The 25,945-nt window shown below is 40.2% G+C and overlaps 1 protein-coding gene across 8 annotated transcripts in view; it reads left to right on the plus strand.

Annotated features, from left to right (window-relative positions):
* Positions 1-12,891: 12,891 nt before the first annotated feature.
* Positions 12,892-25,945, plus strand: part of MAPKAP1 (MAPK associated protein 1) — a 242,271-nt gene continuing 229,217 nt past the window's right edge. For 2 of the 8 annotated variants that reach the window (XM_015061503.3, XM_027035123.2), the window contains exons 1-2: positions 12,894-13,158; positions 14,774-14,835. The gene's annotated coding sequence lies outside the window, so the exon portion shown is untranslated. Of the gene's footprint in view, positions 13,159-14,773; positions 14,836-15,745; positions 15,809-25,945 lie in introns of all 8 variants that reach the window. The other 6 variants (XM_053204611.1, XM_027035121.2, XM_027035119.2 and 3 more) reach the window with 6 other exon arrangements.

Genomic DNA, 25,945 nt, shown 5'->3' on the forward strand with positions numbered 1-25,945 from the left:
AGTTTCTATGACTGAGGAGGGCAGCATATTTTCCTTTTAAAAGTTTATGTTTGTGATCTATTTTATGATTATGCAAGTAATATTGGGCTTTGAAATATTATCCAAAAGCTACAGATACCTCAACCCCCTAATCCTTCCCTAGAGAGAGTCACTGTAGTTGTTTATGAATGTCTGTAGGCCTCTGCCAAAGCATTTGTAGAGATGTAGAGATGTATGTGTATCTATATGTATAGATGTATGTGTACGTGTGCATATTTTTTCAAAATATAAATGCTATCACACTCTATATGCTACTATTCAAATACCTTTTATCATCCTGTAACATGTGTGTTATATTCCTGTGTTTAACTTGCTGAAGATCTACGTCAGTTTTTAATGGCAGCAGGTGTTTTTAGGTTAATGGTGAGCAATTTAAAAAATAATTTTTAGTCCCATGTCAGGCTCTGTGCTGTCAGCACTTAAGAGTCTCTCTCACTCTCTCTCTCTCTCTCTGCCCCTCCCTTGCCTGTGCTCTCTCTCTCTCAAAATAAATAAACATTTTTAAAAAATGATAATTTTTAATAGGGTTATTTTTTTATAAATGGGTTTTTAAAATATTTTTTTATATTTTATATTTTATATATTTATATATTTATATATACATCTATATTTATTATTTAATAATTATTTGTTAATAATTTTAAATTAATAATTTAAAAATAATTTTAAACTAATAATTTAAAAAATATTTTAAATAAATATTTAAATATTATTTAAATAATAAATATATATTATTTATATGTATAATTATAAATATATTATATATTTATATTTATATAAATATTTTATATTTATATTTTTATATATTTTATATTTTATATTTTTTTATAGAATAGGGTTATTTTTTAATATTTTTTATAAAATGTTTTAGTCATTATTTTTGAGAGAGAGAGAGAGAGAGAGACAGAGCATGAGCAGGGGAGGGGCAGAGAGAGAGGGAGATACAGAATCTGAAACAGGCTCCAGGCTCCCAGCTGTTAACACAGAGCCCAATGCGGGGCTTGAACCCACGAACGGTGAGATCATGACCTGAGCCCAAGTCAGACACTTAGCAGACAGAGCCACCCAGGTGCCCCAATAGGGCTTATTTTTTAGAATACTTTTATTTTTAAATTTATTTTTATTTATTTATTTTGTATGGATAATTTGTCTAAGGTCACTTTATTTATTTATTTATTTAAACGTTTATTTATTTGTTTATTTTGAGAGAGACAGAGACAGTGTGAGTGGGGGAGGGTCAGAGAGAGAAAGGGAGACAGAGAATGCCAAGCAGGCTCCGCATTGTCAGCCTAGAGCCCCATGCGGGGCTTGAACTCGTGAAACTGTGAGATCATGACCTGAACCAAAACCGAGAGTTGGACACTTCACTGAATGGCACACCCAGGCACCCCTTAAACTTATTTACTTTTTATTTTTTATTGCTTATTTATTATTGAGAGAGAGACAGAGCATGAGCCAGGGAGGTGCAGAGAGAGAGGGAGACGCAGAATGTGAAGCAGGCTCCAGATTCTGAGCTGCCAGCACAGGGCCCGACACGGGGCTTGAGCCCACGAACCGTGAGATCATGACCTGAGCCGAAGTCAGACACTCAACCGACTGAGCCATCCAGGCGCCCCTTAAATTTATTTTTAAAGTTTTTTATTTTGAGAGAGAGAGAGAGAGTGCATGCCTGTGCCAACGGGGAGAGGGGCAGAGAGAAAGAGAGGGAGAAAGAGACTCCCAAGCAGGCTCCGTGCTGTCAGTGCAGAGCCCAATGTGGGGACTGATCCCACAAACCATAAGATCATGACCCGAGCTGAAATCAAGATTTTGACGCTTAACCGACTGAGACACCCAGGCGCCCAAACTACTTTTAGATTTGCAGAAAAAGTGAGAAGACAGAACAGAGTTCCTATATGGCCTGTACCCAGTATCCCCTATTATTAACATCTTACTTGTACTACTACAGTACATTTGTAAAAATGAATGAACCAACTAAAGTTGAGCTTAGTTGAGTTTAGCTTATTAGTAAATGGTTTAGTTTATTAACTGAACTTCATAGTTTATCCAAATTTCCTTTGCTTAATATCTTTTTCTGTTCCAGGATCCCACCTCGGATAGCACATTAACATTCGATAGTAGGCCTGCTTAGGCTCCTCCTGACTGTGATAGTTTCTCACACTTTCTCTGGTTCATGATGAGCTTAACTATTTGAGGAGTACTGGTCAAGTCTGTCATAGGATGCACCTAAACTGGGATTTATCTGATGTTTTCCTCATGATTAGACGGTAGCTATGGGCTTTGGGGAAGAAGACCACAAAGGTAAAGTGCCATCGTATCAAGAGTGCGTAATATCAACATGACTTATTACTGTTGATATTATCTTTGATCACCTATCACTGAGGTAATGGATATTGATTTTATCCCTTGAGTTATAATCCAGTGCTACTTTATTTCTTTGGTGGCTCAAATTTTTCAGCTTTGGTCATTGGCTTTCAGTTGGCTCCTGTGTCCCCTTGATATACCTCCATCAATGTAGACTTTTTTTTAATATTTATTTATTTATTTGGAGAGAGAGAGAGAGAGAGAGAGAGAGAGCAGGGAAGGGGCAGAAAGAGAGGGAGACACAGAGTCCCAAGCAGGCTCTGCAGCTGTCAGCACAGAGCCTGATGCAGGGCTCAAACCCACTAACCATAAGATCATGACCTGAGCTGAAACCAAGAGTTGGATGCTTAACTGACAGAGCCACCCAGACTCCCCTAGTTGTTGTTGTTGTTGTTGTTGTTGTTGTTTTGCCAACCACTTCCTTACCTTCGGGCACTACAAGCTGCTCCAGGTTCGTCTTGTATGTTTCCTGTCCCAGCCCTAGAATCTGCCATTTCTCCAAGGAGCCCTGGTTCCTTTCATTGAAGAATGATATGACACCAAGACCTTGGCACTAGGTCTTCTTATAGTGAGCAAATTTATCTTTCTAGGAAGAATTAAGATGTCTATGGACTTTCTCTTTCATTCAAAATGAAAATTATTAATTCAAAATTGCTATTATTGGGCCTGAAGGACAAACATATATTACAAGAATTTATTATTTATTGGGAAAAGTATTCATCTTTTGCAGCCTACGTATATAGGACATTTTAGAATTCATGAAATGGTATCACGTGACCTACCAGGCAGATGTTATCATTTCCACTTCCTGAATGAGAAAACCAAGGCAGAGAGAAATGATATGACTCTTTTCTACCAGAGTCACACAGCTACACCAAAGCTAGAATGAATTTATTCCACTCAAAGCAACATTTTGTGCTGAAATTTTGGCAAAGAACCAGGAAAACAAAATGAATGATTTATAGCTGGCCCCCACTTATTTCCTAGAACCTTTCTCCAGCATCATATCCAGATTTTGCTGGAAATTATACACACTCATCGGTGCTTGGACAGAACAGATTCTCCTAGGTGAAGCATGTTCTGAGACTTGCCCCTTAAGAGAGACTCCCCTCAGAATTGCTACCCCTGTCCCGTAAAAGCAGAAATTAGTTCTTAGGCTATTTCCTAAAGCCAAACCAGGCACTCAGCCTCAAGTTCCATAGGGTCAAGCAGGTCTTGTAAATGAGGGTAGCAAACTACAGCACACCTGTCTTGATGAACGCTGGTGACAAGGAGGCTGTGGACCCAAAGTTGCCACATCTTTCCAATTTTCCAAGAGCAGCAGAGAAGTCTTCAGCAGGCCAAGACTGTGTGGGCTGGTTTCAGCTTTCAAGCTACCTGGGTTTTTGTTTGTTTGCTTTTCGGTTTTTTTTTGTTTGTTTGTTTGTTCTTACTTCTGGCTAGCACTTGCTCATCACTGTTGTAGGCACTGTTTTTGCTCAAAGACAGTATTGAGTGACAGTATTCACACACTGTTTCAACAACCACTTACCTCATTTATTTTTCATTAGGGAAATATTATTGACTATGTATCGCAATTGTCCTGGACCACTGATACAGAGAGGATTATTCTAAGTAGGGTCACTCCACATGTGTGGAGGAGAGTGTTCGCCTAGGACAGGTCATCAAATGATAATAATCCTAACTCACTGTCATACAAATATTTACTGAACATCTATGATTTTTTTTCTCCTGTGCTAGGCATCAGGCATGAGATGATGACTGAAATATGTCTGCTCAGGTTACTTCTAGCTTAGTAGATTGTCTTTCCATGACATGGGTGAGCTGGGAAGATGACAGAATCAGGAAGGTTTTAAAATAACAGTATTTAGGGCCGTCTGGGTGGCTTAGTCGGTTGAGCATCCAACTCTAGATTTTGGCTCAGGTCATGATCCCAGGGTTGTGGGATTTTTATTTTTAAATGTCTATTTATTTATTTTGAGAGAGAGAGTGCATGCATGTGCGCACGTACATTGGGGGAGGGACAGAGAGAGAGAGAGAGGGAGAGAGAGAATCCCAAGCAGGCTCCATGCTGTCAGTGCAGAGCCCAACTTGGGGCTCCATCTCCTGACTGTGAGATCATGACCTGAGCTGAAATCAAGAGTCGGTCACTTAACCGACTGAGCCACCCCAGCACCCACAGGGTGTCAGGATTGAGGCCCGTGTTGGGTTCTGTGCTAAGCGTGAAGCCTGCTTAAGAGTCTCTCTCTCCGGGGCACCTGGGTGGCTTAGTCGGTTAAGTGTCTGACTTCAGCTCAGGTCATGATCTCGTGGTTCATGAGTTCAGGCCCCGCATTGGGCTCTGTGCTGACAGCTCAGAGCCTGGAGCCTGCTTTGGAATCTGTGTCTCCCTCTCTCTCTGCCCCTCCCCTGCTCGAACTTACTCTGTCTCTGTCTCTCTCAAAAATAAATAAAACATTTAAAAAAATTTAAAAAGGATTCTCTCTCTTTCTCTCTGTCTCCCTCTGCCCCTCTCTCCTTGAGTGTGTGCACATGCTCTCTTTCTCTCGCTCTCTTTCTCTCAAAGAGTTTCAAATAAAATAAAATAAAATAAAATAAAATAAAATAACACTATTTGGGGGCCCACCTTCAAATATCTAAAGAGATATTGCTCATGTGTTTTAAACATCAGTTCTTGTCTACTCAGGACAGGACACGAGGGGATTATCTTAAATGGGAAGAGGAGGGACTTATTATCTATCAATGGGGGGAAAACCTACTTGAAAGGATTGTGAGATGGTGATGATTTTGAGTAAGGATGAGGTTATTTTAGGAACAGGAGCTGCTGATTATTATTGGGAGCTTGGGGCTTCCAAGTCAGCCAGTTACTAGCTGTATGATCTTGAGGAACTGATTTCATCTTTCTCAGGGTCGGTTACTTCATTCATTAAATGGGGATAAAAACAGTATTTATGTATTGGATTGTTGTGAGGATTAAATCAGATTAGGTATATAAAGGCATCAGGTGTATCTGTGTCAGGCACAGAGTAAGGTTCAACCCCTTTTGCACTGCTGGTTGGAATGCAAACTGGTGCAGCTACTCCAGACAACAGCATGGAGTTTCCTCAAAAAATTAAAAATAGAACTACCCTACGACCCAGCAATTGCACTACTGGGTATTTATCCAAAGGACACAGGAGTGCTGATTTGAAGGGGCACATGCACCCCAATGTTTATAGCAACACTATCAACAATAGCCAAAATATGGAAAGAGTCCAAATTTCCATCCACAGATGAACAGATAAAGATGTGGTGTGTGTGTGTGTATGTGTATGTATATACGTATATACATACACATACACACACACACACACACATATATATATATACATGTGTATATACGTATATACATATATACATACACATATACACACATAATGGAATATTATTTGGCAATCAAAAACAATGAAATTTTGCCATTTGCAACAATGTGGGTAGAATTAGACTGTATGATGCTAAGCAAAATTAGAGAAAGACAAATATCATGTGATTTCACTCATATGTGGAATTTAAGATACAAAACATATGAACATAAGGGAAGGGAAGCAAAAATAATATAAAAACAGAGAGGGAGACAAACCATAAGAGACTCTTAAATACAGAGAACAAACTGAGGGTTGCTGGCAGACTGTTGGGTGGGGGGAAGAACTAAAGGGGTGAGGGGCATTAGGGAGGAGACTTGTTGGGATGAGCACTGGGTGTTACATATAAGTGATGAATCACTAAATTCTATTCTTGAAATCATTATTGCACTATATGTTAACTAACTTGGATTTAAATTTTTAAAAAAAGAATAGATTTTACATTAGAGCTGAAAAATCAACTAAAAAAAACTAACAGAGCCAAAAATATGGATTGTTTTGGGAACATTAAAATTAATTAATTTTGTTAATTTTTTATTCAGATATTTCCAATGTGTTCAGACTTAGGGTAGCTTTTCTAGAATTTATTACTGTAACCTAAAACTTAAGCAAATGCATTTTTGAAGATTAAGATATAATTTTCAGTAACTTTATAAAGTAAGTTATTTCTTAGTATTTCTTTGTGGTTGGCTAAGTGATATAATAATAAAAGCTTTTTAAAAATTAAAAAAAAATAGGGCCACCTGGGTGGCTCAGTGGGTTAAGTGTTGAACTTAGGTCATGATCTCACGGTTTGTGGGTTCGAGCCCTGCATCGGGCCCTGTGCTGACAGCTGAGCCTGGAGCCTGCTTCAGATTCTGTGTCTCCCTCTCTCTCTGCCCCTCCCCTGCTTGCTCTCTGTCTCTCTCTCTCTTGAAAATAAACATTTAAATTTTTAAAAAAAATTTACAAAAAAGGTTCCACCAATGATGGATGCTATTCATTTCTATCAATCAACGCTGGCCCTATCTGGGAAAAAAAAAACAAACACCACCACCGCTCTACACATGAGCATAAGCTGTCTTTTGAGAGACATCAAAGACTGCTATGTATTGTGCGACTTACAGTCTCATTGAAAACACATGTGAACACTCAGAAAGTGAAATAAATATAAGATTAAAATAATAGAGTCGGGGGTGCCTGGGTGGCTCAGTCAGGTAAGCATCCGACTCTTGATTTCCACTGAAGTCATGATCTCATGGTTTGTGAGTTCCAGCCCCACATCAGGCTCTGTGCTGACAGTGTGGGGCCTGCTTGGGATGCTTTCTCTCCCTGTCTCTCTGCCCTTCCCCAGTGCATGTGCTTGCTCTTGCTCTCTCTCTCTCTCTCAAAATAAATAAACATTTAAAAATAAAATAAAATAAAATAAAATAAAATAAAATAAAATAAAATAAAATAAAATAAAATAAAATAAAATAGAGTCAGCAGAGTGAAGTGGTTAAGAGCATGGAGACAATAAAATATGTGAGCACTTAGAACAGTGCCTGCCACCTAGGAATTGTTTGCCCTTGACAGAGCAAAACCACAGTGTGAGCTAAGGTCAACTGTTAAGTGAAAGCTTCAAAAGAGACCTATAGGAATTCTCAGGTGGGAGAAATTGCTCCAAATGAGCGTGCACCAAACAGATGGGTAAGGTTTGAATGCACTAATCTGTAATACGCTTGATAAGAAGGATCTTGGTTTTCTCAAGCAATGAGCAATTATTCACTATTTGGATGTTCTAAGCTTTTATTTTTAAAACATTTGCTGGCACTACTTTGAATAACCTACTTGTCAGCTTCAAAGAAAGACACCTACATTTGTTTCTGATATTTTGAATACGTCCCAGAACCAGTCCTCTATATTGCGATCGTGTTCTATAAACTTTACTTCATAGCAATTATAACTCTGCAGCACATTTAACTTACTAATATTTATTGAAATATTTTTAGCTGCAAAAACATTTTATGTTCACTGTTATTTATTAATGCCCTGTTTTAAAATATTACACATAAAATTTATTCCAGTGCACATTAGTAAATAAATTATGCTTGTAATTTCTAATGCATTTTTAATTATAAATTTATCCATGTCTACCTTTATTTATGATAGTGGTGTCTCACTGTTGAACATACTGTATATTAATGGAGACACTGTTAATTATGCATTCTTAGAAGTTGCATTCGACAAAACATACGAGTCTGTTTTTTACATCCTTAAGTCCTGTTAACATCAATTAATTTAGGAGTTGGCATTCACAGTACTAGCTAACCTTTAGAGACAGAAAAGATACTATTAGCAGCTGGTTACAGGGCCTGGACTTGGGGAAAGGACTACAATTATATATTAAGTGTAGCTAGAGAGATGCTATAGAATTCCAGCCAGATGTTTCATTTTCACCCTGAGTATCCAAAAAGGGATAGCCACCAGAAATAATATTCAGTCCCAAAACAACAGAACAAAGCTCAGTGAATCTCTGCTGACCCCCAGAACTGATCTGTACCTAAGTAACATCTCCAAAGTGTTGTCTTAAGATTTTCTGGATGGTTAATGTGGTGCTTCCCTTCCACCCACCAAACACAACTTATTGTAAACTATACCTTTGCTTTAAAAAATTCTTCACATTTATGTCATTTTAATATGAAAAAAACACTATATTGCTCTGAAATTGTACACTTCTTGGGAGCTTCCTTAGAAGAGTTTGAATGGATTTTTGACACCTAATTTACTGTTGTCCTGAAATTGCTTTGTACCATAAGAGTATAAATGCCTATGTTTTCCCTATGGGAGGAAAAAATATATTTCAAAAGGAGAGGAAACCAAAATTGGGGAAATAGCAGGGAAACATATTCACATATATAAAATATTAAGAACACACATTTGCAGAGAAACTAGAAGGTGCCTCTGTTTTCCCACAGCTCTGGCAGGGCTTGAAAGAGCATTACTTTCATCCGATTATGTTTACTCTTAGCTTGTTGTTATAGGCTTGGCAAAGTGGTATTTTCCATGTGCAAATTCTGCTTATACAGAATAAGATTTTCAATTGTTTCAATTCATGTGTGTGTTTTGAGCATCTTTTCATTTAATATGCATTTTATCAACTGTTTATAGTGTTTTAAGATTTTAGTGTAGAAAAAGAAATAACAAACATTCCTTTCCTTACGGACTGTCAAGGGGATAGATGTATACTGAAAGAACAGAAAATGTGATAAATGTTGAACACAGAGAATGAGTCTCTTTGTGTGGCCTAACAGGAAGAAGTTATCTGGGAAAGCTTCCTGGAGGAAGCAGTATGTGACTTGGGTCTTCACGAATGAATAGACTATACTTAGAAATAGTTCTAATTGTGTGTGTGTGTGTGTGCGTGTGTGTGTGTGTGTGTGTGTTTTAAAAGCACATTGGAGTTTATCCTTTTATAATATTGCCACATGTTGTCTAGAAACTAAGATAGCCACTAGAGAGGACACAAGGTGCCCTGAGGAACATCTGCAGCCGTCTTAGACCTTCCAACCATTCTGGCTGCCATTGACCGGAAGGCAAGGCTGGCAGAAGAACTGCCCACCAACCCACAAAATTATAAGAAATAATAAATGGTTGTTGCTTTAAGCCACGAAGAAGAAGGAGGAGGTGAAGGAAAATGGGGGAAGGAGGAGGGGAGGAGAAGGAGGAGGAAGAAGGGGAGTTTACTGAGTGGAAGGGGATAGGGCAACTGAGGTTTGAGCAGGAAATAAGGAAGCAAATGCACAAGGGACCTGATGCTTGCTGCCCATCATTGTGTGCCATGCCATCAGAGCTGGCATTTACAGAACACTTTCTGTATGCCAGACAATGTTCTAAGCAGTGTCCACACATCACCTCATTGAATCCTCACAACAACCTAGATGAAGGAACTGAGATGTAGAGAAGACAAATAACTTATTGAAGCCCACATAGCCAAAGGGTGTCTTTGAACCTCTGTCCATTTCCCGTGTTCCGGTCCTGGGGACTGGAAGAAAAGGAAGTCTACCATGGCCTCCTTTCCAGTTGGAACTGAAGTCTATGAAACCTGATTGTCATGGGAGTGCTGAAGTACTGGTTCCTCTGCCCTCCTGTCTACTGGAGTCTCCCAGTGGGCCCCTGGTCCAGCACCACCAATGTGTTGTAAAAATATAATTTTTCTGTTTGTCAGCTGTCATGGTCCTACCCCCATGTACTCCTGGGCCAGGAGAGAGGTCAATGTATGCTTTCCTTTGTAATGCCACTCCTACTCCCACTTCTTAGAGGCTAAGCCATATGGTTGGTCTGTCCTCTTTCCTCTTGATCTACCAACCTTCCCGACGCCATTCCAGTCAGTTTCCTTTTCACCCTATGTCTATTCATCATCCTGGGGTCCTCATGGCATCTCAGTTCTTTGTCTCACTTTCAATAACTTTTTCTTCCATTCTACTTCAGCCAGGACCTCACTCTCACATGGCCCTTCATCTGAGGTTATGAAGATAGACATCTCTGAGGATAACCTCCATTTTTGTGCCTTAGTCCATTAGTGACCTCCACTGCATATGTTCTAGGACCTGCAGGCCCGTGACATGAGCCTTTCTGGAATTCTCCTATTTACCTATCCAGCATCCATTCTGTGGCCCTTTGTTTTAAGCACTTTTGCAGGGGCAGGGGAGGGGGCGTGCAGCACGGAGCCCAATGTGGGGCTTGAACTCATGACACTGAGATCAAAACCTGAGCTGAGATTGAGTTGGCTGCTTAACCGACTGAGCCACCCAGGCACACCATTTTTTAAAAATAATTTACTTTTGGGGGTACCTGGGTGACTCCGCTGGTTGAGCGTCCAACTTCAGCTCAGGTCCTGATCTCGCAGTCTGTGGGTTCGAGCCCCATGTTGGGCTCTGGGCTGACAGCTCAGAGCCTAGAGCCTGGTTCAGATTCTGCTGCTCCCTCTCTCTCTGCCCCTCCCCCACTCATGCTCTGTCTCTCTCCATCTCTCAAAAATTAATACATGTTTAAAATTTTCAAAAAAAATTTACTTTTTTCTTTTTCTTTTTTTTAAAGTTTATTTATTTTGAGAATGGGGGGGGGGAGCAGTAGAAAGAGAGGGAGAAAGAGAATCCCAAGCAGGCTCTGTGATGTCAACACAGAGCTCCACATGGGGCTCCATCTCACAAACAGCGAAATCATGACCTGAGCCAAAATCAAGAATTGGATGCTTAACTGACTGAGCCACCCAGGTGCCCCTAAACATTTTATTTTTAAATAATCTCTACGCCTAACTTGGGGCTCAAACCCACAACCCTGAGATCAAGAGTTGAATGCTGACCTATTGAGCCAGCCAGGTGCCCCTTTTTAAAGCACTCTTAAAAAGCTAAAGTCTTAAATTATTGACCTCCCCCCCCCCCACACCTGTCTGGCAAAACTTCCTTAGATTAACCCAATTGCTTACTCTTTGTGTGCCTGTATCTTGACTTTTGAAACTAACAGTTTTAGAACAATCACACAAACCATTATATTAGTATTACCAATAAATTCAGAGACTCCATTCTCAGGGGGGTCCCCAACATTGTCCTTGAAATCTTATACTTCCCTGCCTTCCAACTTGCCTACTCTTTCAAATTCAATCAAACTTGACTGTAAGTTTCATGAGGGTGGAATCCTTGTCTGTTTTTTTCACCATTGAATCTCCGGTGCCTGGGATAAACTTAATACATAGGCACTCGGTAAGTATCTGTTTACTGACTAGCTATGTGCCAGGCTCTATTCTGTGTGAGTTTATGCATTAATTCATTAATCCTCATGACAACCCAATGAAGTTAGTTAGGACTTTTGTCATTCCATTTTACAGATAAGGAAATTTAGAGGGGGTGTTTGGAGAATGAAGTCACAAAACTTGCAAGAGATACAGTTCCTTGGAACCTGTAAAACCTTAGGGGATCCAGTTGATTTCAGTTTTAGATAGGTTGAGTTTTATGTGTCTGAGGGACAAACAGCAGCTGTGCTTCAGGCCAGAGTTCAAAAGGGACGTGAAAATGAAGATTAATATTTAGGAGGGGACCTGGTGACCTCGGATTTTCAAACCTTGTTCACACAGGTTGCTTAGCAGAGTGCCTCCAACTGGTCCCCAACGGAACTGTGATGGTGTGTGTGCAAGAACACATTTGGGTCTTAAGGTGCTTTTTTTGTTGTTTTTTTCTCTGTATAAGCCAGAGCAATCACATATTTGAATAGATGGGGGAGGATCCATGGTGTATTCCTTAGTGACTTTAATCTTGTGTAATCATGCCCCAGGGCTGAAATTCAGCCTTGATTTTTTTTTTCTTTTTCTTTTGCTAAGCCTCATTTTTGAGAGGCGTTCTGGACTCTTTCTCAGGAGAGAGAACCTATCACTGCACCACTTGGGTCCTTCTTTCCCTTCACCGTGGCTTCCCCCATTGATTCTGTCCGGAGAGACTTCCAACGGTGAGCTCTTGTTCCGTGCCAGCCCTCTTACCTCGTGGAAACCTCCCTTCAGTTCTTAAAAAAAAGATTTTTTTTTCATTTATTTTTGTGGAAGTATAGTTGAGACCTGCAGTTCTTGAGGAAGAGAATTCTTTCCATTTTGCAGATAATAAAGGTAATGACTAATGTTTACTAGGTATTTCTGTGTCAGGCACTGGGCTCAGTGCTTTAAAAGCTTCATCCCATTCGATTCTCACAGGAAGACTCTAAAGTTGGATCTATTGTATGGATGAGAGAACTGAGTCTGAGAGGTGTCTTTTCCGAGAATACACTAGTTACACTTGGCATCTGAACCCAAGTCCTAAGCCTTTGTGACCCAGACGCAAACTGCCTCATCACTCATTTCTGGGTGAATGGAGGACTTTTGAAAGAGAATGCTAATGTTGATTTCTATCCGACGAAAATCCACAGACGGGTGCCTGCGCTACATTTCCCAGCTGATCTCTGACTCAGGCCTTAGCCAGACCGCAGAAGTGCAGCGCATGCGTACGTCCTTTCGTTCGGCCCCGCCCCCCCGGGAGGGCTTAACTCCTTGCTCTGGGGCTTGCGCACTGCATCCCCAGCCAGCTGCTTCCCCCCCCGGTCGGGGACTTCCGGTACGCGGGGTGCAGTTCCGGGTCGTGGCGCGGCTCGGGGGCAACAGGGCTGCTGCTCGGCCGGCCGGCGGCGGCGAGCGCTGGGGGCATGAGGGCGAGCTGGGAAAGCGGCAATTGAGCCGGCCGGGAAGAGCGCCAGTCCCCAAGGAGTCCGAGAGTGAGGAGCCCTGGGCAGGGGCCGGAGGCGCGGGGAAGCCGGGCTCTTCCCTCAGGACCGTGTCCCGGGGCCCACCCGGCCCGTAGAGTGGCAGCTGCTTCAGGTAAAGGTTGCCCCAGGCCACTAGCTCCGTCGCTCACTCTCTCGTCAGCCCACCCGTGGAGCCTGGCGGTCCTCCTCACTCCTAGGCTCCGGGTGCTGCCCCGAAGGGTAGTCCGCCTGGCCCTTGATCAGTCTTCCACAGTCAGCATTCGTTTCCTAGTCCTTTCCATAACTGGAGGCTGCCGTGAGCCTGACAGCTGGGTGTGTGATTGGGGGAGGAGAAGCCTGTGGACTGGCTGGAGTTGGGAGGGGGATGGGTTGGCTCGGGCAGTTTCTGGTCCCACCACTTGGCAACATCTAGGCATCCTAATCTTCATAACACGAAAATTAACTTTTTAAAGCATTGTCTGTGTGGTCCCTGATTCCTAGCGCCCCTTCTCCCCAGTTTCCTAAAGGGGTAAGCAGCCCACAAAACTTTATTTTCTAGCTGGAATCCTGCTGGGACTTAGTGGCAGAGTCTTCTAGATCTGGTTAAGGCTAAGGAAAAAAAAATGTAGTTTAAACAAGAGTATTACTTTAACCAGAGACCCAAACGTTGACTCAGAAATTGGTTAAACTCTTATTCCTAATGAATGCAAATAATTTTTGAAGCCTGTCACACAGTACTTAGCACTGTGCAAAGAATCATGTTACAAATCACGTCGGTTAAAACAAAATGATCATTCTCATTCTATTTGTCACAAGCAAAAGGGGTGGATTACTAATTTAAAAACTTAGTGGAACAGGAAAAGTTGGCACCATGTTATATTTCTCATCCTTTGAGTCCACACAAGGCGCTTAATAAATGCTGAAAGAGTTCTCGATGAAGCATTGATAATTGTGTTCATCTTTTTCAGTTTACACACTTGCAGGTTTGCTAGGGCCTGTGAGGCATGCTGGTGGCCCCATTGTCATTTAGCTTTGTGCTCCGGTCTGCTTTCAACTGCTGTGTGCCATAGTGTACTCACATTCCTCTATACCTCTTGATCTGGCTCCAGCTACGCTTGAAAAAGTCTCCTTCCCTCCTTCCGTAATTCCCTACCTTGATCCTTTGCTTTAGATAAGCACGACCTCAAATCGCCTTTGTTTTTCTCTGTGTCCATTGTTTTTTGTTTGTTTGTTTGTTTTTTGTAGGACATTCTTTCTGCCTAGGTTTCTCCTTTTCTGTCCCCACCTACTGAGATGTTACCCTGGGCCCAGCTGAAATTGGTCTCCCTCAACCAAGTGGAGACAACCCCAGTTGAAAACGATTTCTTTTTCTGGAATCCTATAAACATTCATTATATCTGCAGTAATTTCATTTAGCAAACATATACTGAGTGTGTGTGTGTATGCCAGGTACTGTGCTAGACAGCTTATAGATAAATAAGACTCAGTCCTTGCCTGCAAGGAGCTCAATTTAGTGAGAGAGAGGGAGAGCTAAGGAAATAATTCCAAGATAGAGTGATAAGTGCACTGTGTGAAGGTTCATTCTGTGATACTGTGATATCACAGAAAGGGGGTAGGTCATTAGCTTTTGAGGAGTGTGCTGTGGTCAGGTAGTGCTTCATAATGTAGGGTTAACTAAGTTTTATTTACTGTGTACTGAAACTATATATCGGTTTCTCTTATTTAATGATTTTAACCTCAATTTACAGATTAGGAAGACTCAGGATAAATTACACATCTGGTACGAAACAGAGACAAGATTCAAACCCAGGTCTGTCTGATGTCCTACATCTGTGCTTTTTTTTCATTATGTGTTTTGCCTTCTTTCGCATAACGTAACACTCTATATGCAAGTACATATTGAAAAAAGTACAAGAGAAAAAAATATGAATGTCAAAATGAATGGTACAGCGAGTCCTTTAAATGTAGAGAAGACTGATCTTCCAAGGCAAGAAGGTGATAGGTGGGTCGGTTCAACTTTGAATATGAGCATGGAATACCTTCTATAGAGAATAATCTGGACTCTGGATTCAGTTCCTTGTCCCTCCTCTTACTCCTTCACCTTTGGCAAGTTTCTTAATTCTAATCATTGTTTTCCTCCAGTATGGGTTGGGATAGGGAGAATGTTTAATGAGCTAATGTGGATAAAGGGCCTGCCTGATATGACGGCCCCTGAAATGATAGCTGTACAATGCAAAGATGAAATGCATGTGATGGTTTTAGAGTGGTGTGTAGACCAGACTAAATAAAGCCATTGCTTCTTTTAGTGGGGAGGTAAATTGGGGGGTCAGGAGGGGGTCAGAATTAGTGAGGGCTTCAGTATCAGTTAAGAGAGCTAATGTCCAGTTTCTGCTCAGAAGTTTTGCAGTTAAATGCTTTGAGAATCTTATGATTCATTCAGCAGTGAGAGGGAAATCGTAAGACCCTGGGGAGGCAAAGAGAAATAAAACCAGGTGCCCAGTCTGAGATGGTTGACATTCCAGTGGGGGAGACGGAAGTATGTGCCAGTGAACTATAGTAAAGTACTATAGCTCCTATGATAGCTGCCGCACAGGGTCCTGTAACGCACAAAGGAGGGAACACTGATGATGGTGGCTAACAAGCACTTTGTGCTAGCATTGTGTTAAGTGCATTAACTCTTTCCTGTACAAAAGTGTGTCATTAGCATCCTGATCTTACAGGTGAGGAAACTAGAGCGCAGAGAAGTTAAAGAAATTCCCTGAGTTTATGCATGTGTTGGAGCTGTGAGTAGAGGGGATTATCTGCTAGACTTTGGTATCTTCGCTCTTCTTTGTGATGTGGACGGGGACCCTCTGAAGAGACTTCAGAGAGATGCTAGCCCTTGAGCCGTAGCTTCAGTGTGCCTTCATTATGTGAGGCAGCAGGGGTAATGAAGAATGAATGTGGCCGCTGCTGAAGCTCATGGTCTCATCCGTCACGTTAAATATATTTCTTTGTGTGTGTGTGTGTGTGTGGGGGGGGGTGCTTGTTTTGTTTGTTGACTCATGACTGAAGACTTTAGAAACTTGCAGTTCAGTGGATTTATATATATTTATATATATCATTTATTATAATATATATATTATATATATTTATAATGTATAATATATATATATTTATATCAGGGTAAGAGAATTTGTTGGAAATCTGTTATTTGTATGTATAGGCCTTATTTTTAAGGACATAGCCATAGATACCAAATTATTTTATCACTAGGAATTCTGTCACGTTGCATTTTTCCCCCATGGGAGGGGCTCTGACCTTGTGTTTTCTGTGAATTTGAGGTTTTTTTAGAAGTTTTGACTCAAAAGTTAGCATATTTCAGTTTGTGCTAAACTTAATAATTGAACACTTACATTTTAGTCATCATTAATTTTTTTTTAATGTTTCATTCATTTGGAGAAAGAGAGAGAGTGTGCATGTGTGAGCGGAGGAGGGGCAGAGGGAAAGAGAGAGAATTTCAAGGAGGCCCTGTGCTGTCAGCGCAGAGCCCGATACAGGGCTTGAACTCATGAACTGTGAGCTCATGACCTAAGCTGAAATCAAGAGTCTGATGCGCAACTGACAGAGCCACCCAGGGGCCACTCATTGAATGTTTTTGTATCCCTTATTTCCTTCAATCTTTGTGGTTCTGTGACATAGGTGGTGTTACCCCCACTGAACACATGAGCAACCTGAGGCTTAGTGGTTAAATACATTGCCTGAATCACATAGCTAGTGAATGATAACACCAGAAAAATGTTGGCCAAAAAAGAGTAAACAAATATTAGTTCTCTTTTGAGCATATACCTCGGGGATCTCCAGCTCAAGTGCCCGCGATAAAGAGTAGGACAGACCTTGGTGAATTGCATGTGACCAGTCTGAAGCAGTCGCCGCTCAGTTCCACTTGCTTGTTGCTATGTGAGGAAGTGGATCTGGTGTCCTTGGATCTTCTGAGAGATAATACTTTTATTTATTTATTTTTTAATTTTTAAAGGTTTTTGTTTTAATCCCAGCGGGGGATAATGGATAATGTTCTTTTTTTTTTTTTGAGGGATAATATTCTTGCTGAGCATTCAGGAGATGCTGAAAATCTGGATTTTAATGTATTTAGTTCTAAAATTTGCTATTTAAAAACTAATTGTATATACCAAAACACATTTGTGGGCTATGTACAGTAAGTACTAGATTGTCTGATTATAAACTCTGATCTGCCTGACGGCTGACATTTTGGTACCCACTGTTCAAAGTAGGAGGTACAACACATGTAATGATTATTGATCAGAAGTCTACCGGTAAATTGCCAGATTAAAAGTGTGTTGTAATTGACTCATACTGATATCTTTGGGGAAGTGACAGTTTGAATGCTTTCATTGTATAATCAGGCTAATTTTCAGGAGTGATAGGGTTTGGATGAGGACAAGACTTGGTAATACTTTTGATTTGTGCTGTTAGCATTTTAAGTTAGTTTGTCTATTTGTTTGTTTATTTTGAGAGAGAGAGAGCACGCGTGCACGCGCCCGAGCGAGCGTGAGCGAGTCGGGGAGGGGCAGAGAGGGAGAAGGAAAATCCCAAGTAGGCTCTGGGCTAAGAGCATGGAGCTTAATCTCATAGAACCTGAGCCAAAATCAAGAGTTGGATGCTTAACCAACTGAGCCACCCAGGCACCCCAGTGCTCTTAGCACATTAGATGCTACCAGATTCTTGTATCTTTTGGTCTTTTCTACAGTATGGGAAATGAACAAGGTGGGTAATCATAACCTCTTAAGATGAAGAAACTGATGCCTACTAAATTACAGTTTAGTAGAAAGTGCACCAGATTGAGAGGGACTTGAACTCTGAATATAATATACCACTAACAGCCTTCGGATTTTGTCAAGTCATTTACAAATCCTTGTATCTTTTTTCCATCTGGATGATAATGAGGACCTCAACTCAAGTCTTGCTCAGGTCTTTTCAGGATGCCAAGCTTCCTGATTCTAATTGACACTCTTAAAGTCATACAACTGATTACTGGCAGATCCCCATGGACAATGGTTCAAATCTAAAAATATGGTTCCTCTTCCTCTTCCCTTAACAGTAGGTAGGGAGCTACTGCTCAGCTTTTCCCTCCGTTCTTTGTTCATCACTAATTCTGGGAATGGACCTTGACAGGCCAGGTGCTTCCCAAGTGCGTACAGTGTTTTGTTGACTATGTATACACAAGATTGAAAGGGGGCATAGGGATACCCAGCATAGTGAGAGAAATATGGCCAGGGAGTTCCTAGCCCAAGAGTTTAATTTATTTTTGTTTTAATACCCAGCTTCTACAAGGTGAAAATAGAAGAAAGATTGGTCTTCTAGATACTGTTTTCATTCATACTCTATTGTATAAGGAAATAACATAGAATATAAAAATGAAAATAAATCCTGACCAGTCACTCAAAATTTATTATCTCTAGTTGGCAGTGGTTTAGATATATAGAGGAAACAGATTTAATATAGGAAACACAAAATTTGGACCCAAAGAAGAGAACAGTTTTAAGTAATTGAAATTGAGAAAAATGGGAGCAACCACTTAAACAACAAAACTTAAATTCTGGAAACAGCCAAGGAGGTACTAGAATAACTACTGGAATTAGATTATAGTAATTGCTTGTGAAATAAATTGCATATTCTATCACATTTACCCCAAATATATGCAGTGTTAGATTTGTATCCTATCCTATGCTTTTATTACTGATGCAGACAAAATGGACTGAATGTGTAAAACTTCAAAAAAATAACATTTTTTAATTTCCCTATGGACACATTTTAAGATACTATAAGTACTCTTTCAGCAGAGAAATTGGTAGAAAATTGTTCAAAGGAATGGTTTTCTTTTTAAAACAGTAAATTAAAAAAAATTTTTTTTAACATTTATTTGTTTTTGAGAGACAGAGCATGAGCACAGGAGGGGCCGAGATAGAGGGACACACAGATCCCGAAGCAGGCTTCAGGCTCTGAGCTTTTAGCACAGAGCCCCACGCGGGGCTTGAACCCATGAACCGTGAGATCGTGACCTGAGCTGAAGTCAGACGTTTAACCAACTGATGTACCCAGGTGCCCTTAAAAATGGTTAAATTTTAAATCTGAACTTCACTTGCTGACATAAAGGAAACTAACAAAGAACTGAGATGCAGGCTTGAATCAATGTGAGGTGGGGCTTTAGAGTCCCACCCCCCTGTATTTGAATGCTGGCTCTGCCAGGTATTCCCTGTGTGACCTGGACATTCTGCAAAATGAGGATAATAGTGCTGGTCTCAACATATGGTAGTGGTGATGGTTAACTGAAACAACGTAAGTAAGTACCTGGTTCTCTGGTGCTTCTGGAGAGGTATGGGTACATTCAGGGGTATAACACATTCCAGTGTTAGTATAGTGTAACAAGAAATGACTCGGGAGTGGTTGTGAAGAAATGAGACTCGTTTTCGTGTCTGGATCGTGAGATTAATCTTGTTCATTTCTACCTGTGCTTTGTGAATTAATGCACCTACCAACCGTGCACTGTTGGGGAAGGGTTTCAGTATGCTCTTTCCAGGTGGAAGGTTAAATGATCTATTTAGATTAAATGAATTGATCTGTTGAATAACGATAAGCGTTTCCATTGCTTATATTACCTTTATGTGTGTGTGCCCATGACTACCCATTGAAGTTGTTAAAACAAGGGATATCATGTTCTCCTTGTCTCTGTCCTACTAATGCTGAAACTGAAGCTTTGGAAGTAGAGCAATTGAAGGCAGAGATCTGATAATGACAAAGCTAGGGTGCAAACCTTTGTTTTTTCACTCTAAATACAATGCTTTTGTCACTATTACATGCTATTCTGGATTTGGATGTTGGAACTAGCCCTTGTTTTGGGATGGTCATCAACACAGCCCTTCTTACTTATTTAAACTTAATGCTTACAGAAAGTTATTACTCATTATACAGTGAAAGTATTTCAGGTTACAGGTATAATCTTATAACATGAAGCTTAAAGGTTTAATAAAGCTCTAATAATAATTGGGGCATCCTGGTGGCACAATCGCTTGAGCGTCTGACTCTTGATTTTGGCTCAGATCATGATCTCACTGTCCTTGACTTCCAGGCCCGTATCGGGCTCCATACTGGCAGCATGGAGCCAGCTTGGGATTCTCTCTTTCCCTGTCTCTGCCTCTCCCCACTCAGCTCTCTCTCTCTCTCTCTCTCTCTCTCTCAAAATAAATAAACTTAAAAAAAAAAACAAAACACCTCTAATAGTAATACTTATTGAAAGCAGAGATTGGTGGTGATTGCTTACTCATATGTTGCTAGTGGGAATATAAATTGGTGAAAATTTTCTGGAGAGAACTTTGGCATTATTTACCCAAGTTTAAAAAAATAAGTCACGCAAGCCTTTTGAACTTGTAATTCCGTTTTTAGAAATTTTTATTAAAGAAGTAATCAGAAATGTAGAAAAATATTTATGTTGAAAGATGTTCACTGTAGCAGTACTTAAAATAGCAAAAATTAGAAACCACTTTAGTAGCCAACAAAGAGAAATTATGGAAAAGCCAATCAGTGGAAATATTGTGCAGTCATCTTAGATGTTTTAGAAGAGTTTTAGTGACATAGTAATATGCTTATCATGTAACATACGGTGGGAAAAGGCTATAAAATTATACAAATTATTTATTTATTTATTTTTTAAATGTTTATCTTTATTTTTGAGATAGAGACAGAGCATGAGCAGGGGAGAGGCAGAGAGAGAGAGGGAGACACAGAATTGGAAGCAGGCTCCAGGCTCTGAGCTGTCAGTACAGAGCCCAACGCTGGGCTTGAACTCGTCAACTGTGAGATCATGACCTGAGCCGAAGTCGGACGCTCAACCAACTGAGCCACCCAGGTGCCCCAAAATTATACAAATTATGATCTCAATTATGTCAAACATATATGCGAGGGAAAAGAAGAAATAGGTGGTCAGATTATAGGTCTTTATGCTTTTTTCTGTTTTCCAAAGTATTCTGATTTTTTTAATAGAAAAATCATTTTAGTTTCAGCCTGATACTAAGAAATTTGAGTAGAACCAGGGAAAATCATTCCATCAAAAATTTCCACTAATGCAGGTGATCTGAACTTCTAAATGCATTGTATTTTCAAATTTTGACCTCAGTTGTTTTATGTTTAGAATATGGTTTTATGTATCTTGACATAAGTGATGTGGAGATTCCCAGGCTAGCCTTTCTCTCCTCCCCGCAAATCCTGCGTAAGACATTATTATCATGGAAGAAGAGTTGCATTTGTGTTGGTGGTACCAGTGTCCTAGTGCTACTATCACCTCTTCAGTGACCAGTGGGACAGTGGTAGCCCTGTGACAGCTGTCTTTCAGAGAGAGAACACTCCTATATCTGGGAGCTGGACATTGGTATGTAGAGCTTTTATGTGAACTAAATGCTTCTGTACCGGGAAGTGCTTTATTGGTATGGGAAATTGTATGTGTGACTTTCTCACTTTTTTAAAGAAAAAATTAAAGGTCAAAGTTTGGGTTTTAATTCTCCTGATAACAGTATTAAAAAAGTATGAATATTATAATGTCGTGACGAATTGGTGCTTTTCTGATTGCCATATATTCCATAATAGAAATAGCAATAGTTTCTGCACGTACAGATCAGCAAGATGGCCAGTTAGGGTTTTTGTTGTCATTGCTGTTGTACATGTAATTCTCCTATATGCAATATAAAAAACATGCAGAAAATTTAACGATGTATTTGAGCATATTTAAATTAGGAAAATACCAGGCAAGATGTTTCTTTTTGTAAACTGCTTCTGTCCAAAGCATTCTGTATATTATCAGAATGAAAAATGACAGCACTTTGTCATCTGTTCAAATTGATATTGCACTCTATGCAATGACAGCTGAAAAGGCCCACAGGTGCCATATAAAGAGGTGACCATGTTGTCATATTTCATTTCGGCATCCCTCTGCAAAGCCATAATTACCTAATTAGGTTGTTAATTAGGAGATTAGCATTTCACTATATTGATAGAATGCTCTTTACCGGCGTGGGGCTAGATACAGATTTGTCTGCCCTAATTTATAATCTCTGCCGTTTTTGTACTTATTTATTTGCTTAAGTTCCTGATGTGGGGCAATTCGGTTTACCTGAGAAGCAGTTTGTTTATAAGCTAATGAAGCTATGATCACTGGATTAAAGTTGCTGAGTTAAAATGTGAACCAAATTAAAAGGGTGGTTACATCCCCAAAATGATAATAAATATTCTGAGTTGGTAGAACCTGTATTCTCATTAGCATAGGCAACAAATACATGATAAGATATAAAACTGTAAGTATGAAAAAAAAATCCGAAATACAAAAACTAAGTCTGAAATGTGATAGATATTTAATATATCCTAAACTAGGTGAAGGAAATTATTTAGTTATCTTGAATAACAAATATCTGTCATTTACACTGGAGACTTATAAAATATGTTAAGTATTTTGAACATGTTTCAGAAATTGAAGCTTGGTAAATAACTTTGGAACAAATATATTCAGTCTTCAGTTTAGCCTTCTTTAGATAGTCATCATGCATCAGGGTTTATTTCATTTGTACCTTCTGTCCATTAGTCTGTGCTTGGAACATTCTCTTCTCACGGCCTTTGCAGTCCTGAGTGCTTATGGAATTTGAAGTATTTCATAGCAACCTTCACTTGGTGAACTATTTGGAGTAAGCGGCATTTCTATCAAGTGTGTCTAACCTTTTTTTGGGGAGTGGGGTAGGGATCCGCAAAAAAATGATTTTCTTCTTTTTACTCCAGTGCATGACTTGACTATAATGTTTGTAATTTGCATTATATGTACCTTTTCTGCTCTTTCCAGTTAAGGAGCACGGTGTTAGCCACTGTGGTAGTAGTTTAGCTTCTTTTTTTTTTTTTTTTTTAATGTTTATTTGTTTTTGAGAGAGAGAGGGAGAAAGACAGTGCGAGCGGGGTAAGAGCAGAGAGAGAGAGAGAGAGAGAGAGAGCGAGAGAATCTGAAGCAGGCTCCAGATTCTGAGCTGTCAACACAGAGCCCAACATGGGGCTCAAACTCATGAACCGTGAGATCATGACCTGAGCTGAAGTCAGATGCTTAACCAACTGAGCCATCCAGGCACCCCTTTAGCTTCTTTTGATGTAATCAGGATGATAGCTGTTGGAGTTGTAGAAAGTGTATGTGCACTTAAGTCCTTTTCCCACACAGTTGTTATGAAGAATTGCCTTTGATCTGTAATGTTCTTTAAAATTATAAAAATATCTTAAAATATTTATATATGAAAAAAATATCCTATCAAGTTAAGTTTTTGCTTAATTGTAATCATTCATGTATTCAGTCTCTTTGCTGAATACATAGGAGGCACCAGGCATATGTCTGGGAATTGAGCGATGCAAACTGCAGACACTGACTCTGCTCTCATGGGACTTACAGTCTAGTACAGGCTACTTGGAGAAGTGTTTAGTAATGAGGGTGAAGGTGAATATGGAGGAGTACCTACCCGGGACTTGATAAGGTCAAACCTTCCTGGGGCAGGTGAAGTCTGAATTGGGATCTGAAGGATGAAGGAGCAAGTGGTGTCTGAGCAAGGTGGAAGGACAGAGAAAACCGTCCTAAACAGAAGGAGTATACGTTCAAAAGCTTGAAAAACAACCTGAAGGTTGAGTATGGCTAGAATAAAAAAAACTAAAAGCAGAAGTAGAAGATGGAACTGCAGATGTGGGCAAGGTTCAGTTTACAAAAGAGTTTGGGAAGTCACTGAAGAATCTTAAGACAAGTTAGGAAACAAGTTAGGTGAGAGATGGTGGCTTGGATAGGTTATAAAGATACAAGTGAATGAAATCTAAAGAGAAGAGGATGCAGAGGCTTAATTAAATGGCTGTAGGTTTCTCAGAAAGGAGTCAAGAATTTTGGTTTTTAGTTTTTATTAGTTTTTAAAAATTTTTAAAATATTTATTTTTGAGAGAGAAGAGAGTGTGAGAGTGAGTGGGGCAGGGGCAGAGAGAGATGGAGACACAGAGTCCGAAGCAGGCTCCAGGCTCTGAGCTGTCAGCACAGAGCCCAACCCGGGGCTCAAACCCATGAACTGCGAGATCACGACCTGAGCCAAAGTCGGAAGCTTAACCAACTGAGCCTCCCAGGTGCCCCAAGGAGTCAAGGATTCTAATTTGGACATTGGATTTGTTCTATAATTTTAAGTGTGAGAATGAGTTTTAGTATATCAAAGGGAAGAGGTCATGAGATTTCTTTTCCAATTGGCCAAAACATGTACAGTACTACCAGCTAGTTTTCTTTCAGGTGAATTGGGAAGAACACTCATATTTGAGTGTCACTTTTGGTTCCTGCACTGTGACAACAGCTTTGTGGGGTATGCGATAATGTCTTAATAAGGTCCAGAGACACTGCGATTTTTCCCAGTTTTCTGTTACTCGGTTACTGGGTGGTGGAATTGGAGCACACCTGAGCTCTCCAAAGCCTTTGTTCTCTGCTGTGCCATGTTGCCTTCCTTGTTTTATCTCCTTTTTGTTTTTTTCAAAGTGAGGAGAAGTACTCCCCACAGACCAGTAGCTCAGTGGGTTGCTGACCGAGGCATTGTGTTAACTCTGTGGCTTCTTCCGCCCAGCTCTAGTGTGGATTAGTGTCTGGTGCTTTGGTAGGAGAAGCCGCTCCAGTGCCCAAGTGTTTGTTTCAGCAAAGCCCAAGATTCTGTTGGCATTTCTGGCACCAGGATTTAATCTCCCTCAGCTAGAAATGCAGAGTAGCTACCTCCACATGAGTTCACTAGCATATATGGAAGTTCTCCTCCTTTTTCTGGGGAAAAGACTGGGAAACTCCCATTTTTGCATGAGGAATTTAGTATCTTTTGATATAATCAACTTGTAATGCAAATTGTTTTTAGAAATTTCATGGTTATAGTGGCCACTGCTGTTCAGTTAAGTGGTTTGTTGGCATCATTGTGTTGGAATCACTTGAAATAGAAGAAATCTAGGAAGCAGCAGCATGGATTCTATTCTGTGTTTCAGCCCCCACCCCCATTTTTGAAATTGGGATATAATTCTTATGCCATAAAATCCACCCCTTTAAAGTGTACAATTTAAGAGCTTCTAGCATATGCACAGAGTTGTATAACCATCATCGCTATAAAATTCTGGAACGTTTTTATCACCCAGAAGGAAACCCCAAGTTTCCACAAATGACCACAAGTAGTCACTCCTCATTCCTCCCTCCCACAGCCTCTGGCAACCATCAGTCTACTTTCAATGAACCTTTCATAAAAATGGAGTCATGCAGTATGTGGCCTTTTGTGTTCGGTTCTTTTACTAGCATAATGTTTTCAGGGTTCATCTGTGTTGTTGCATGTACCAGTACTTCACTCCTTTTTATTGCTGAATAATATTCCATTCTATGGAAATACCACATTTTGCTTATTAATTCATCAGTTGGTGGAGATGTGTTTTTCCCCCCACTCTTTGGCTGTTGTGAATAATACTGCTATGAACATGGCTGTGCAGGTTTTTGTGTGAACGTATGTTTTCTGTTCTTTGGGGTGTATACCTTGGAATGGATTGCTGGGTCATATGGTAGGTAACATTTTGCAGAATTGCCAACCATTTTCAAAAGTAGCTGCACCATTTTACATTCCCACGAGCAGTTTATAAAGTCTGCCCCCCTTTTTGTTTCTGCTCTCTTTATGCTTTGTTGCTGAGGTCTGGGCTGGAAGCAACCCTAGGCTTAGGAGTTCCATTAGCCCTTTGTCTTGATAAATGGGAAATTTTCCATTTTTCATGTTCATTCCAGTTCATATGTGAACCTGTGTACCAGGCCTTATAATAGAGTATTAGTGACAGGAAGCCAAATAAGGCTTTTAGTCTTTTCCTCTCAAGGACTT

The sequence above is a fragment of the Acinonyx jubatus genome, chromosome D4 (assembly GCF_027475565.1).
Source record: "Acinonyx jubatus isolate Ajub_Pintada_27869175 chromosome D4, VMU_Ajub_asm_v1.0, whole genome shotgun sequence".
Lineage (NCBI taxonomy): Eukaryota > Metazoa > Chordata > Mammalia > Carnivora > Felidae > Acinonyx > Acinonyx jubatus.